This window comes from Arvicanthis niloticus, chromosome 25, assembly GCF_011762505.2.
Source record: "Arvicanthis niloticus isolate mArvNil1 chromosome 25, mArvNil1.pat.X, whole genome shotgun sequence".
Classification (NCBI taxonomy): domain Eukaryota; kingdom Metazoa; phylum Chordata; class Mammalia; order Rodentia; family Muridae; genus Arvicanthis; species Arvicanthis niloticus.
Genome location: NC_133433.1, coordinates 12,838,556 through 12,855,969, shown reverse-complemented (window position 1 = coordinate 12,855,969; position 17,414 = coordinate 12,838,556). Strand labels below are relative to the sequence as shown.

The window sequence follows — 17,414 nt, the reverse complement described above, 5'->3', positions numbered from 1 at the left end:
TCTGCTACATACAACATTTGAGCTTACATAAAAATAATTGCATAACTGCTATAAACCTAGTATAGTATTCTAACTATACATCCTAATCCATCAAGATATACTTAGCATCAATAACCATGGCCTCTGCAAATGGTTATTGGTATGAGTTGTGGAGCCATTACAAGGTAGGAAAATACGCCCTTATTCTTTCTTCTGTGCTTTTAGGTCCTTTGTGCACAGGCATATCGTCACTAGCTAACAATGATGTTTGGAGAATTTGAGTCTTTTCAGTTTGCCATTGTAGATTTGCAACTTCCCAGTTTTATACAAACTGAGGCAGCACAGCATTTTGCCACATAAATTAAGATACAATAGGATGGACATTCACTGTCTTTCTCACAATTGGCTAAAACAAAGTTTCAGGTGTCTTCATTCTAAAGGGGAGGAGCCAGAGTATGCAAGGACATCGATACTAAACGAGATAAATTATTGAAGGTTACATTAAGTTCAGAAGACCCACAATACAACTCACAGACCGTAGGAAGCTTTGTAAGAAGGAAGGCTCAAGTGTGAGTAGCTTAAACCCACTTAGAGGAACAAAATTATCATGGGAGGCAGAGGGAAGCAGAGGAACCTGGGTGGAAGAGGGAAGGGAGAGTGGAAAAGGGTGGCAGAATCAGGTATGTGGGAGAAAGGAGAGAAGTCTAGAAGGCCAAGAGAATGAATCAAAATATGCAGCAGTGGGGCATGGGGGGAGAGGGGACCTCTAGAAAATCTCAGACCTGGAATAGAAGAGGCTACCAGGACTCAATGGTGATGACATTAGTCAAAATGCCCAACAGTGGGGAAATGGAACCTACTGAGACCACCCCTAGCAGATAGACATGGCCCCAGTGAAGGGATGGGGCCACCCATTCATCTAAAATTTTTTAACTCAGAATTCTCCCTGTCTAAAAGAAATTCAGAGACAAAAATAGAGCTGAGACTGAAAGAAAGGCCACCCAGTGACTGACTCAACTTGGAATCCATCCCATGTGTGCACATTAAACCTGGAAATTACTGATGTCATATTGTGCTCTCACACAGAAACCCAGCATGGCTGTTCTCAGAGAGGCTCTATCGGCAGCTAACGGAAGCAAATGCAGAAACTACAGCAAATCATTAGAGTGAGGTCTGGACCCCTATGGAAGAGTTTGGGCAAATACTGAAGTTGATTGTAACTCCACAGGAACAATGACAGTGTCAACTAACCCAGACTCCCCAGATCTCCCAGAGACTAAGTCACCAACCATCAACGGGTCTGTGTCCTTGGGCACAGGGGTAGAAGAGGACTGCCTTGTCTGGCCTCAGTGGGAGAGGAAGCACTAAATCCTGTGGAAACTGGATGCCCCAGAGAAGAGGGATGATGGCTAAAGTGAAGTGGGGGTGAAAGAAGAGTACCCTTTTAGAGGCAGAGGGCATCCTCTAGAAGCAGGAGGGGGAAGATGGGATGATGAACTTGGGGAGTGGGGACCACAGGAAGGGGGGCAACTTGTGGAATGTAAATAAATAAAACAATAAAAAATAAAATAAAAACTAATATGGAGAATTCAGTGGGGACTGCAGTCCCTAGCTAGTCTGTGGTTGACAACTTAAAGGTATGCTTGCAAAGGTTTTCAGAGTCCTGTCTGAAATTACTAATTTGCTCTAGCCTAAGAATCTAAATTTTAGGTTAGAACAAAAAAGTAGGCTTCAGACATAAAAATGACTTTGGGCTAGAACAGGGAAGTTGGCTCAGATATTTTGGTCATCCTGATAAGCCCCTAGAAACAGTGATCATGGGAGTGTTCACAGAATTTTGTTTATTGCCTTGCTTGTTCTTTGACTATTTGTGTTTATTGTCATGCTTGTTCCTTGACTATTTGCATCTATTATAATACTAGTTCCTCAACCTAGAACTGATCTGAAGACTTGCATGTAATTAAAATGGTATAAAAGCAAAAAGGGAGAGGGGAGATAGGATAGGGGGTTTCTAGAGAGGGGAAATGGGGAAAGGGGTTGACATTTGAAATGTAAATAAATAAAATATACAATAAAATAAAAAAAAGTTTTTAGAGTATGAGTTGATCTGTAAGCTATTTACAGGAATTGCGTAAAGTCTTCATTGTCCAGGATAGTCTAGTGACAACAGAATCTTAGTAGTTTCTGGTTTGATGGTATGAAGAGCCTCCTGGAGCTTGGAGATAGAGACACATGGGAATCAGAAAGTTATTGTGTTGTGAAGAGAAGGAAGGAGAAGAATAACTTACTGAAATATTGCTGAGAAGGGATGGGAGCCCTGTCTTTAGACAATTTCTTTAAACCATCATTAATTTTCAACTATTTGATCACTGTTTTAGAAAAAAAAACTCATCAATTAATTGGGCTCCTTTTTTTGTAGTTGAATTATGTGAGTTGAATAAATAGAATTAACTAAATAATTTGGCATTGTGTGGCTAGAACTTTTATCTGTGACTGCTGATTACAACTGAAATAAGATAATTGGGTTTGAGGGGCTGTGGAGTGTCTTAGCATCTGTTAATACTTTTAAATGAACTCATCACTGTACAGTTTATTACTTCTTAATTTGCATGTCTGAATAATTGGAGGCACAGATCCCATATGTTCAAATTAGAACCTGGGCTGAACTTTAGAACTTCTGTTATTTAAGCTATTCACTAAAGAGATTTGTTTGTAATATGATGTTTTCTCTACTTATGAAAAATATTGTCTATGTGCTAAAATGTAAATCTTAGAGATTAATCATGTGCTTGAAGTTGAAAGAAAAAGAAATGAAAAAAAAAAAAAAAGAATAGATTTTGGCCCAATGCGTTTCTAGTTTCAGAATATGTTTTTAGTCATCTCCTGATATGAAAGTAGTCAAAACTAAAGCTCTTCATTTGTGTAGGTAACCACACATTGCAAGGAAAATCTCTTGGATATGTGAATTTGTCATATATCCAAATGTTAGTATTTTAGTTTGTTTCTATTTCTTGCAAGAGGTTTAAATTCTGCTTAATCATAAGAGAAGGTATCAAGAGCCAGAATCTTTAAATATTTACAATACACAAAAGAATGTATTTACTCTATTCTATTTTATTTGTGTGAATTTGTAAATTAAAAAATAAATTAATGGGACTGAAGAGATGACTCAGTGGTTAAGAGCACTGACTGCTCTGCCAGAGGTCCTGGGTTCCACTCCCACAGTGGCTCACATGGTCTAATGGAATCCGATGCGCTCTTGTAGTGTGTTTCTGAAGATAGCTACAATGTACTCATATAAATAAAAAATAAATAAATCTTTAAAAAGGAATTAATATTCTTGATCTTTTGTTGAGGATACTCATAATAAGGAAATAATCTCTTACCACTCACTGTTGCTACCACAGTCTGTCTCCATCTTCAGATAATGTTGGTATAGTCTCTGTGTGTTCAAAATAGGCTCAGAACTGCCATATTTTAACATCTGTCTCTTACTCAACCTAAGGTCAATGCAAATTCCCATGAAATAACTTAAAACAAGACATGATATCTTTGCTACATGTCCTTAATATGGCATTTTCTCCAGGCTATATCTTTCTGCAGTAGAGAGAACTTTCCCTCCCTCCAAAAGAAGTCTATGCCTTTGCTGTGCAGTTTTGGATGCCAATTTTTAAAATATTGTGTCAGAAGACCTGGATACAAATGAGGAATAGGATCTCTGTGATACACTGGAGGCAGAACTAGTGTTGACATGAAATATTCCAAAGTGATTTATTAATAAATCATTCTTATAAAAATCATTCTTATAGAAATTAGTAATAGATAGGTCTGACTAGATGCAAGTGTGTATGTGTTTAATCAGGAATTGTATCAATATTTATCAGCAATATCCTAGACCAGCACTGCCCAAAAGAAGTATTATGTGTGTTGCATATGTGATTGTAAATTATCTTAAACATTAAGAGTTAAAATGAGTATGTGAAACTAATTTTAATAAAAGATTCTATTTAAACCCAGCATATACAAATTACTTTTATTCTTATAGATAATTAATCAAAATAAATAAATGATTGAGGAGATAGTTTACTTTTTCCTTTTGCATTGTTTTCAAAGTGTGTTCCTTACATCTACAGCATAGATTGATCTGTACCTGCCTCATTCTATCTGCCCCAGAGCAATGCAGAGGTGATGGTGTAGATGGTACAAATGGCTGTAATGACATCCTTGAGATGTGGGAAAATTGGACTAGATTACTTCAAGCTTCCTTTCCTCAGCAGCATTCAGGCACAACACACACACACACACACACACACACACACACACACACACCAAACAAGAAAGCAAGACAACCCCTCCTTCAAAACCCCTAGTGTCCTAAGAGAATATAAAATAAGCACTCACAAATTAAGAGATTGTGTAAGCATTAAAAAATCAATGAGAATGTAGTCTTAATTTAAAAAAAAAAACTGTCCCTCAAACCAGTGTAAACAAGAAAAAGTATTTATTGACTCTGATGGAGAAAAAGTCCAGAGAGAGAGAGAGAGAGAGAGTTGTTTTGGGATGTCTGGATAATCTCTGGCTGCCTGCCTCTGTCTCTCTGTGTTCCTCACTTTTACAGATCGATGTTCTTCTCAGATAGATGTTATCCACAGATAACCAACATCTACAATGACATATCTTAATAGGCTTAAAAGTCAAAGCAGACCTTTTACTTCCCAACAGAAGACCTGTCTTGGGTCCTGGCATCCTAGATCTATGAACTTGATATTTTAAGAAAGCTTTGAATGAAAGAAGGTTATGCAGGTTTGGGTGAACAGACTTGAGAAGGAGCAGTACTAGAGTTCTGATTAATTTTATCAATGGAAATAACTTTGGGAACATTAAATTTTTTCTTTGAAATAATCTATGTGGGACACGGAAATCTCATATGGGGATTTTGACTTACATGAAAGTGTCAAATAGACAAAAATTACAAATTGACTCTTTAAAACATGCATTAATGCAAATACGCTAATGTAATGTCAGGTAAATTAGATTTTGTTGCACATGTTAACAAAGAACCAACCATCAGTGGTATAGTCATAGAAATAGGACAGAACCAGGTGAGTTGTCCCTTCCCAACTGCTGCCACTGGCCACATATTTGTCCTAGCTTTGTCATAAATGCATATGTTGGAGATAATAAAGTCTGCTTTATGTGATCTGAAGGGTGTGCCAGAGAGCACATCAAAGAAAGATGCCAGACATAGAATACATTCAGTAAATGAGAATGCTGGTTCTCGTTATTACAGTTACTGGCTTGAAAGCCCTCTAGAGCAAAATTTTATAACACATCTCTCTGTTTCTTTGGATTAGGTTAGTTCATTAATTAAAGTTGTTGTGTATTCCAATATTTTAATTTGTTCAGGTTTCATTCTCCATAGGACTTACTGTTTCTCTTTGCAACTAGGAAATACTTTTGTATTGAAAACATTTTTTTGAATTTTACATAATCAATTTTCAATAGAGGCTATTTATACTAATCAGTTTCTTATTGGTGACTTTGCTTTTGGTCAGGTGTGAGTGGATAATGCTGCACTAAATGCTTTAAGTCACTGTGTATAAAAGCAAAAAAAAAAAGGAGGGGGATGGGATAGGGGTTTTCTAGGGAGGGGAAATGGGGAAAGGGGATGACATCTGAAATGTAAATGAATAAAATATCCAATAAAAAAGAAATGACGATTTTGATCCATCAGAGTGGTGGGATTTCACAATATGAGAAGATATGCTTTCTAAATATAGACATTTTTATATGTCTTCCAATGTTTCTCATTATCCAAATATACTTTTAGAAACAACTTGTATTTTTCATTTTTTTAATTATGAGGGAAAGCTACATAAATTAACATCCCAGAACCTCTCATCTCAGTAGCTACCAGCACCTTCTATCTCATCATTCAAATCCAAACCCGAGTTAGTTCCTCATGTCCTGTTCTTCCCCTGCCTCTCTCCCTTCCCTTTCCTCTTGTGATTTTGGGTTTCTGAATCAGGGTCACTGTATACATTCAATCCTCTACATGGAACACACTAGTCTCTACTAAGTCTCCTCCATGCTAAGATGGCATAGTTGCTTCACAATGTGCAGGCCCTGTCACTTCTTCATACCTGCTTCTCTGGTTTCATTTTGATCATTCTTCTCATTTTTGCCCAAAACCTAGCCAAGGTTGTGAATGTTTGTTTATTTTGGAATATCCTTAACATCACTAATTAAATGTGTTCACTCATGTCTCAAATAAATGCCTAATAGTAAAATAAGTTACCCTGAGTTACTCTGATAAGAATTGATTAAACCTTCTTGGCATCCACAATAGTGTCTGGGTTTGGTGACTATATGGAATAAAACGCCAGGTGGGGCAGTCTCTGGATGGCCTTTTCTTCAATCTCTGCTCCACACTTTGTCTTTTTATTTGCTCCTGTGACTATTTTATTCCCCTTTCTAAGAAGGTCCAAAGCATCCTTCTTCTTGAACTTCATGTAGTCTGTGAATTGTATCTTGGGAATCCCGAGCTTTTGGGCTAGTATCCACTTATCAGTAAGTGCATACCATATGTCAGGAGCCTGATATAGCTGTCTCCTGAAAGGCTATGTCAGAGCCTGACAAGCACAGAGGCAGATGCTTGCAGCTAACCATTGGACTGATCATGTGATCCCCAATGGAGGAGTTAGAGAAAGCACTGAAGCAGCTGAAAGTATTGCAACTCCATAGAAAGAACAATATCAACCAACCAGACCAGTATCCCAGAGTTCCCAGGGACTAAACCAGAAACCAAAAAGTACACATGGCTTCAGCCATAATATGTAGCAGAGGATGGCCTTGTCAGGCATCAGTGGGAGAAGAGGCCTTTGGTCCTGGTGAAGGCTTGATGCTTCAGTGTAGGGGAATGCCCTCATAAAAGCAGGTGGAGGGGGAATGAGATAGGGGGTTTATGGGGTGGAGGAACCAGGGAAGGGGATAACATTTGAAATGTAAATCAAGAAAATATCCAATAAAAAAATGACCATTCCATTTGATACTTTGTGATTCTTCCAGCAGTATTCATTGAATGACTCACTGGCAGTATTGCTAAATACATCCAGATTGCTGTTATTATAGTTATGTTAATTATATAATGTAAGAAAATAAAAATGAAAATGGCAAAAAAAGAGAGAGAATTGATTAAACCATTTTAATAACCTGAGCAGTTTTTGTTCAGGCTTGTTGTTTGGGGGAAGTTGAAGAACATGTTTTTCTTAACTATAACCTTATTAGCATAAATTAAACAATTCAAATTTCAGTAGAAACTCCCTTATACATACAAATGTTTACTAACAAATAACCTAAAGCTCATCATTAAACCTGCTCTATAGCATCGACTAAGTCCCAGCTGTGTGTTCTTTTTGACACTCTGAAAAGCATACTCTTAAAACAGTCTAGAAGCAATATGAAGACATACATCATGTTAGAATGAGGCAACAGAATCCTACATTATCTTGGATGCTCAGACCCATGTAGAGGGCCCCATCACAGGGTAACAAGAGAAAGTTGGTAAAGTAAGGTGCTCTGTGTACATCTCTCTTTACCCACCAAAGTCACCCTTTCATAGTGTAGTTCAAGTCCCTTCAAGTTACCTTTGCATCCGTGCAGATAACATCTCAGTTTTGTATAACTGCATTAATAACTGGTAAAACATACACTGTTGTTTTTTCTTTCCTTCTTCTTTTTTTTTCTTTTCAGAGGAGGGTCTCACTGTGTAGCACTGGCTGGCTTGGAACTTACTTTATATACTTAGCTGGTCTTGAACTCACAGGGATCCGCCTTACTCTATCTGCAATATACCACTATGACTTTCTTAAGTTATGTTTTTAATTGCATAAACTTAAATGAGTTGTGTTTAATTTCAAGTATTACATATTCATCATTTTCCTCTTTCTATAAAGTTATAACAATTGTATTTGTCCATTGAATTCAGGTCTTACTATATTTGAATAGTTCTTCAATTGCTGATTCATCTAAATAGTGATCAAGTTCTGATTTGGCCTCTATCCAAAATGTTTCTCCAGCTATATTTTGTACACACTATTAAGGGCTCTGTCCTATCTATAGGGCTGTACTCTTGATTCCAAATTGTCTCTTAAACTCAATTCTACAAGGCACTTAATTAAACTTTGTCAACAACTTTTGACTGTCTCACAAAAAAGATTTACAGTTGGTCTCTGTCTATGTTAAGTAAAAATATAAAATACACTTTAACACATCAATACTTAATACTTTTTGTGCTTAGATCTCTATACCAACCTATTCCTCAATAATTCTATATAATTCATGTAGTAAGCCTTTATATCAAATATGTTTTCATGAAAATTAACACTGACAAAAAATTAAAATTTCAGAAAAACTTATGTTGCTCTAACTGGATGTAAGCTTGCCAGTTTACTTTTTAACCTGGTATTTATTTAAAAAAATGTGCATGACTATTGAGTAAAGAGAATAGAATTTTGAAAAATATTCATATTAACAATTTATTGTTTCACAAGTTGTATATAGATGAATATAAGTAACAATGTCTTTACCAATAATAGCAAGGTATCAAAATTTTACAACTTCTGAAGGTCTCCAGAAGCCACTTTTAACTGGAGAATTTCAATTATCTTAATAAGGAAAATGCGAATTTTAAAATTATATGAAAGAATAAATTAGGTTTGTGTTCTCAGAAATTCAAATTTATAATCTTGTAAATTCTTTTGGGTAGTTTTGCCTGCTTCCCTTTTCTGAGTTATTTAGAGCAAAGAAAAGTCAGAGATGGGAATCAGGGAGAAGTTATTAGCTTGTTCCTGCAAGTGAATAGCTTTATGTGGTATATGCATGAAAGATGCTGAGTGCAAGAATGGAATGCATCCAGACAATTGCCATTTGCTCTGTCATCCCAATCCTTTGACAATACCCATGATGTCATCTCCTCTACCCTTTTAGGCATGCAAGATAAACACTGTCTTCTTCTTTAGTTTTTGCATATTCATTTACAAGTCTTGGCAATGGCTAGCATCTTCTCTTGGATTTCTGTTTCCACTGTTATTTTCTAATATTTCTTCAAAAAATTTTATTGTTTGTCAAGGCATTTCTTCAAGCAAATTATCTACAAATTTAGATCTTTAATTATTTAAAAAAAATCTCAGGGATAAAAAGATTGCTCAGTGGTTAAGAACCCTGACTGTTTTTGCAGAGCATCTAAATTTGGTGTCCAAACACTCATGTCAGCTCACAACCTTCAGAATCCTCTAAGGGATTCAACACAGGCTTTTCCCCTCCATGGGCACTATATGCATGTGTTATATTTACATGCTTAGAAGATACACATATATATAAGATAAAATAAATACAAATTTATCAATATTCTCAAACTTTCATTTTGTAATACATTCAGGGTTACAAAACTTTGGAAAACATATTACAAAGATTTCCTATACATTCATGAAACTGATTCTTTAGACAACTACAGTTATAATAAAAGAACCAGAAAATTAATACTGGCATAATTGTTCTCCAGTCTATAGATAGGTTACATTTTCCTTTTTAATTTTATTTAATCTACTTTAAGATTTGTATACATTTTAATTAAATAGAATTGTACCACTGTTCCATTTTTTATTCTTTCTTTTAGCTCCCTCCATGGTGTCTCCAAGCTCTCAAATGATGTTCTCTCTCTCTCTCTCTCTCTCTCTCTCTCTCTCTCTCTCTCTCTCTCTCTTTCTCATGATAATTGTGACATACATAGTTATATATATATATATATGTGCAAAAATTATAAATACAATCTGCTGAGTACATTTTTCTTGTTTGGCTGTATAAGGTTTCTGGGATGAATACTTTGTATTGGATAACCAATGGGAGGGCTCATCCCTGGGAGACGGGGTGTTAATTCTCCATGTCCCAGCAGTCCTTAGTTGCCTGAAGTTCTTTGTATTGGGAGGACCTCACTAATGTTTTCTCTTCCATGTACACATTTCCATTTATACTGCCATTGTTCTTCTCTCTCTCTCTCTCTCTCTCTCTCTCTCTCTCTCTCTCTCTCTCTCGTAACCATTTCTAAAAGAGACTGAGAGCAGACTTACTGGTTCTTATATAAATTTTAATAAAAGTGTCATTGTGGTCTATCTTCAATCTAGGATCACAGTTTTATTCCTCTGCCCTGTGGCTTCTGTCTCCTCCAAGCTGGAAGAGTTCCTCACTCTGCTTTAGTTTTAGGTGACTACTATTTTTCAAGAGTAAGATTTCTTAAAAGCTTTAATATTCTTTCTTGAGAGTGAATCTCCTCAATGTGGATAGTACACGACAATACCAGGGACACAACCAATTATTAGCTTGGTATTTAAACTTTCCATATGGTAGCCACCCTTTCTTTTCAACTTTAAGCCAATGTTCAAACTAAGATTGGTCACTTTTTTCCTAATTTCTTATTTTTATATCTTTTCCTATAGTGTATTTTTCTATGTGGAATTTTTTTACATTTATTCTTGTCTAAGAAACATTTTAGATAAAAAGATCACAGCTTCTCTGAATGCTTCTTTCTCCTATACTTTCTAATGGCAAAGAGAGATTAATTTTCTAACTAATTAGGTAATGAAATCAATTAATGTTATGTTATTAGAAATTAATATTCATTTCTTGTCTGCACTTAGGCAGTTTCACTGCTTTAATGATCTACAATAGATTAAAACATACTTTAGCAAGGACAAACCAAATTCAAGTTAATTTATTTTCAACTCTTTAAGCTATTATCATAAAACTTCGTAGAAGCAGGGAGCTACTACTGTTTTTGAATGAATGAAACTACTCACTTAGAAAGAAGACAAATGTGAAATGGCCAATTTTTCTTTATTAAATTTATACAAAAGTTAGTTTGAAAGTAAATGTTTTAGAAATAATTTCATTATTATAAATAGCTATTTTCCAACCTAATAATTATTCTCATAAAAAGACACAGATAAAAGTCTGCCAACATCTGAATAACATAAGATTACCCTAAGTAAAATATCAATAAAATTAAATTTTTACCTCTAATACCACTAAGAGCTCATAGCTACAACGTTTGTCTTGATTAATTACTAAAAACATTTTAAATTTTCCGCATGACTGGATTTTAGCCAGAGATGGTTTCTAATTAATCTTTGAATTTCTCTGATGAAACTGTATTTAAGTTCACTGAATGACATAACTCAGTTTTGCATTCAGCCATGTCTAGAAAATTATTTTAAAATAACAGAGCAGTAATAATTAATAAAAACTCACAACCATGCCTAGAATAGTCATGGATGTCGAAGCTTAGAAAAATGAATTTCGTTATTTGGAAATGAAATGATAGCTTTGTTGGCTCTGCTAGCTAGCTGATTAGCTTGCAGAAAACATCTCATCATGTGTCTTATATGATACAAAATGAATCTGATCTTTAGTATTCCCATGCTTTAAATTATTAAAACCATAGATGTTGTATACAATTCTAGACAATGTCAATGGTATGTTTACAGAAAACCGAGAGCTCTGTAAGAACATTGAATTGTTACATATAAATCAGATGTTTCTAGAAAATGATACATGATGCTATATAGACAGGTAAAAGATCAGTTGCTGAAATTACTCTGGGAGTTTTATCAGTGGGAAGGTAATGCCATATAAATGTTAATTATGGTTCTGAAGTTTACTCAATATTGTGTATACCTTTAGGAGGCATACAAATTGAAATTAAACATATGATAGTATATTATTTAGACATAAAAGGGAATGAAGTTATCAACTTTGAAAACACTTTTAATTGAAAGAAGGCAAGTTCAAGACAATTAGCTGTGATTTCAAATTATAAGAAATGTCCATTATAAGTAGTCCAGTGATGGAAAAAGTAGTTGATTGCCTAAAGATAGAGTGATTGTTAATCCTCATTGTTAATTTGACAGGATTCAGAACTATTGAGGGGACATTCCATAAGGTGCATATATGAGGAAATTTTGAGGAAGGTTTAACTCAAGAGGGAAGTCCCATATTGAATATGGATGACTTGGTTCTGTGGGCTTAGGCCCAGGACCAAATAGAAAGAGAAAGCAAACTGAGCACTTGCATTCGTTCTATCTATCTTGGCTGCATACATACCGTGGCCAGCTGCCTTATGCCCCTTAAGTCTTGCATGTATTGCCATTATCATGAACTGTATACCTTTGCCAGACTGAAAAAAAAAAAAACATTTCCTTATGTTGCTTTGCCCAGGCCTATTGTCACAGCAACCAGAGAAGTAATACATTGGGGAAGCAGCATAAGCTGTGAAAACTGAGTAGAGGGGGCTCCTTTATGAGTTGATGAGTATGAAGCCAATTGACTGCTGATAATTACACATCTTGGTTAGTTTTTAAAAAGTAGTTGAAATACAAACTTCAGTGATATATACATTGAGTATTAATAAAAGCACAGAGTATTTACTGCACACACAAAAATCCAGATTGATCGATGACCGAAACCAAGGTCACTATTTAGACAACAAGCACAAACAGCTTTACTGATCAACCCATAGTTTTCTTCCACATTTTTATCTCCCAGTAGTTTGATATAATAATATGTGATTCATTGGGTGAGTGAATCTTTAACTCCTCGAGTGTTTACACAAAGATGAATTACAGTGTAATTACAGGGATGATGTGTAAGGAGTAAGTAATGACTTATGTATGTTCTATATCTATGCAGCATTCAGAAATGGCTAAATATGTGGTATAGACAAAAGTCATGCATTTCACATAAAATTTTCTGGGGAAAAGAACAGTTCTAAGAAGGGGTAAGATATGGCTATGATTTTCCTCAACTGGTTATGTAGGAAGCCCCAGTTAGAGAAAAAAAAAAAACCTTAAACTAAAACAATAGTGTTTGTTAGGTTTGGCATTCATGACTTTGACATCCTCCACTTTGAAAAACATGTGAAGAAAAATTGTTGGGAAATGTTCTGTGTCCTAGGGGGTCAAAAGAAAATATTTTAAAACATTCACTGCAGAACTTCAAGAATCACTGTGTATAAAATAAATAAGTTTAATACATATGTGTGATCTATCTATCTATCTACCTACTTATATGTATATATGACAAATGGTTGTTCATGCATTTGTGTACATGTGTTATGTCTGTGCATGTAGTATGTATGTACAGATATGCAACTCGGTATACATATACACATGTGTATAATATCTGCTTATGTGGTTTGTATATGTACATGGGGGTACAAATGGGTGTGGATGCACTTGTACATATATGTAATGTCTATGTAAGTAGTGTGAACATGTCTACTTGTGCAAGTGAGTGTGTAGAGGTCAGTGGTTGAAGTTATTTGTCTTCCTTAGTTGCTTTCCAACTTGTTTATTGAGACTTGGTGTCTCACTAAGCCCATTGGATAGAGTAGCTAGCCAGTGAGCTCCTGGTATTTGATGTCTCTTTCTATGAACTACCACTCTGAGCACATGAATCCTGAGGATCCAAACTCAGGGCTGTATAGTTGTGTGGCAGGCATTTGAGTGGTTGACCCATCTCCTCAGGCCCTCCCTATAAATCTCAGACACACAGATATATGTTCTCTTACTGTTGTTTTCATATCAGAGTGGTTCCAAGTAAACTAACAAACCCAGTAGAAGATACACAATCTCACTCCTCTGTGCACTTAAAACTCAACTCAACAATGGACTTCTGGGAAAGTGAGTGCTGTCCTTTGCAATGGCATAAGGATGCTCAGTGATGTGGGTGAAAACATAAAGTCTGGAGTCTGTGTATCTGGGTTTGAGGTTCACTTTAACTCACAAGATATGCAACCCAGATAAATCCCCGAGCTTTTCTCCCATTCTCTTGTATGTAGAATGAATATAATAACATTTATCTAATAGGCATTTAGGGGATTGAGTTCATACCTGAAAACCACTATGAACCACTTAGTGCAGTACCAAGCAAATGCAAGAAGGAGAGGGAGGAAGGCCAACTTTTAACTGTGCTTACTGCCTTAAAAATGAAGACTTTACTTACTTTTTGTCCTTCCCTTGTACTCTATGAGTATATAGTACTGAATTAGCTTCAGAGCCATCTGTGACTGTTGCTGTGAAATTGATTCTGAGACAGAAAAGGCTATCTCTACAGCTTTTGGTTATTTGATACCTTTCTCTATGCAGTTTAATCTAAATTTAGATATATGTGGTGAACAGCGATGGATTAAGATGTGGCAAGATAAACATAAGTCAAAGGACACAGGAATGATGTACAACTTATTCTCAGAGTTTTCTGACCCTAGATCTAACCATGAAGATCATTTCTAAGATGGAAATCATAAGACTCAGAATCAATGAGACCTAAGAGAAAGTATTTTGACCTTGAGTACCCAAGACAATATGCGTAGAATTAGTTCCAAAGAGAGATAGATATGGTGAGTTTTAGAGTTTCTTTCCATGTTCCAGAGAGAATGAACAGAGTGATTGTATTTTTAGTGCTTTGCAATTATCTTCCTAGCAGAGGGTCCTGGGTCACAATTGGGGCAGAAGCCGTTCTATAGGACTCTTTTCACTGACAATGGTGACCATCTTCCAACTGAAAAATGAACATGTGGATCAAAGCTGGACAGACAAGCCTGTGAGGAGCACAGATTATCCCACAGATGGACTACAGCCACAGATTTCAATTTTTTTATCTTGATCATCCATGTTGCTCACAATTTAATATAGCCAGGTTGGATGAAGGCAAAACAAACAAACAGAAAAACAGCCATGCACTCTTGCAGTCTTCCAGTCCTGCTTTAAAGAAAGGAGTACATGTAAACTAATGTGTGTGGCTCTCTCTCTCTCTCTCTCTCTCTCTCTCTCTCTCTCTCTCTCTCTCTCTCTCTTTCTCTCTCTCTCTCTCTGTGTGTGTGTGTGTGTGTGTGTGTATTTAAAACCTGGTCCACGATCACCTTTGCTAGTTGTTATTTTGTCATTTCCATCAAACTTTTGTAATTTTTGTGAAAGGTCTGACTGGAGACTCCTTTTTTTTCTACTTCTAAGCAATATCTTAAATGCAGAATTGTTCGTCAGCAAAGTTGTACCCCTGGGCAGACCATTCAAACACTTCCCTGTAATTTAGTAGAGAACAGCTATCCTGAAATCCTTGGAGTCCCTCTCCAACCATCTAGAAACTCTATGACAGGGATCCTTTTCCTTAGGTTATTTTAGGTGTTCGTATCCATTGCTTAGTTAGAGACATAGCACTTGGTGCAGCTAAGCCTGCAAACCATGTGTCATATTAAAGAGTTTTCTCTTTTCTCTTAACTGTTGCCTGCCCCAGCCTTGACTGAGTGTTAAATATTGTCACCATCATGGTAGCCAGTCAGCACACAGATGTCAATATAAGATACAAAAATAATTTTATATGATCATATTTTAGTACATAACAATTATAATAGTGCCCATATACAACTATGAAAAAGAAATATAAAAATCAACCTCAACAATAATATATATGTACAAAAGTAGTCACATTTTACCAATAGTTTTGTTTATCTATTGCTGATTTCTGTCTAAAATTATTAAGTAGCCTTCTCCACAAAGTAACCATTTGTATATTTTAAACTGAATATAATTTTGAGCATTGTTATGATAAAATCTGTTACTGTTCCTCTTCATTCCATCTGGGACATGAGTTATCCTTCTGTTCAATGTATCCACACTCTATTGATTACCCCGTCTCTAAGGTATTGGGTTTGTCATCATACTACGGCAGTGGCTGTGTTCTCATTACTTTACTTTCACCAATAACCTTTCAAAGCACAAGTACAATGTTTTTTAAAACTCAGAGAAACTAGAAAAAATATAAAGTGCTTCCTGTAAGTGAAAATATACTATGTTCTTGTATGTATGTTTTTGAAAGAAAGGGGAAAACATGCTGAGATTGCTAAGATCTAATGTAAATTATTATTGTTAATATTTTACTATACCTAATCAAATCTTATCCATAGACAGACACAAGTAGGAAGACAAGTATAAGGATCCAGGAAGATCTGTAGATGACAGATTATTAGTATGTTGTATAAATTAGGAATTTACTAGAGGTCTTCATGTAGTCCCTGTCAACTAGGATGGCCTACTATAATCTTATAGTTGTGAAACAAATCAGAGATCATTATATTTCGATGTAAAAGATAAAATATTAAATATTTTACCTTTCAAGTGTATTACATAAAGACTTTGAATAGCAATGGCTAATCTGCTTATTTCCTAAGGACTGCATAATACAGTCAGAGCTATGAATTCATCCTGGCAGCTTTGACTAGTCACTAAAATAAATTAAGAAATTCATTTACAAGTGACAAGTACATTTAGGTGGCAACCTATATGATTTACTTAGACTTTCCTTTGGGCATACTTTTATGATGCAGCCCAACTTTTATGAAATATTTTTACCTTGGTCTGCATTTAGGTTCAAGTTACTTTATTCACCAATCCACCCATCCACCCATCCACCCATCCACCCATCCACCCATCCACCCATCCACCCATCCACCCATCCACCCATCCACCCATCCACCCATCCACCCATCCACCTATCCATCCATCCATCCATCCATCCATCCATCCATCCATCCATCCATCCATCCATCCAACTATCCATCTATGTAACTATTTATTGGTTTTTCAAGACAGGGTTTCCTTTGTATAGCAGAGCTCTGGCTGTCCTGAAACTCATTTTGTAGACTAGGTTGACCTTCAGTTGACAAAGATTCCCCTGTCTCTAGCTCCTGTGTGTTTGGATTAAAGGCAAGTACCACCACACTCAACAGTTCTTTTATAATTTAAACCAGACTGGGAAAAAAGGATTAAAGAAGGACCAGAAGGAAAAAAGTAAAGATTGATAAAATCATATGGTAATGATGATATATGGTACTAAGTGGGTCTCAAAGACACATTGTTATTAAGCTGGACATGGTGACACACCTCTTAATCCTAGTACTTGGGAAGCAGAGGCTGGCAGGCAGGTCTTTGAATTCAGACCAGCCTGATTTAAAACTGATTTAACATCCAAAGTTCGAGGCCAACCAGAGAAACACAGTAAGACACTTTCTCAGAAATAATATAAACTACTTTATGTTCTTCATATTCTGTATTTTAAATAATTCCACTCCACACAATGGTCAGAATGTTCGTAGGAGCCTCATAGAAGGAAACTACCATAATTCCTAGTACATAACACTTTTTGTGGTATAATCAATCCATTCCCTCTGTTTCTCTAGGGAACCTGATACCATATGTTAAAATGTTTCTGGGGAAGACTTATTTTTTTTAAGGAATAATTATTTGCAGCATGAAGTACATATGGTTATCTAGACAATATAAGGGTTTCCATGCATATTCTAGAACTAAAGGACACTACTTAAAGACTAC

General features: G+C 35.8%; 1 protein-coding gene and 1 long non-coding RNA gene across 2 annotated transcripts in view; one reads left to right on the top strand and one right to left on the bottom strand.

The window, feature by feature from the left end:
- LOC143438490 (uncharacterized) overlaps positions 1-3,875 on the top strand; it is a 176,750-nt gene extending 172,875 nt beyond the window's left edge. The window contains exon 3 of the long non-coding RNA XR_013107287.1: positions 1,066-3,875. This is a non-coding gene — a long non-coding RNA (uncharacterized LOC143438490). The remainder of the gene's footprint in view (positions 1-1,065) is intronic.
- Positions 1-17,414, bottom strand: part of Nkain3 (sodium/potassium transporting ATPase interacting 3) — a 588,474-nt gene that overhangs the window by 128,088 nt on the left and 442,972 nt on the right. The window lies entirely within an intron of this gene.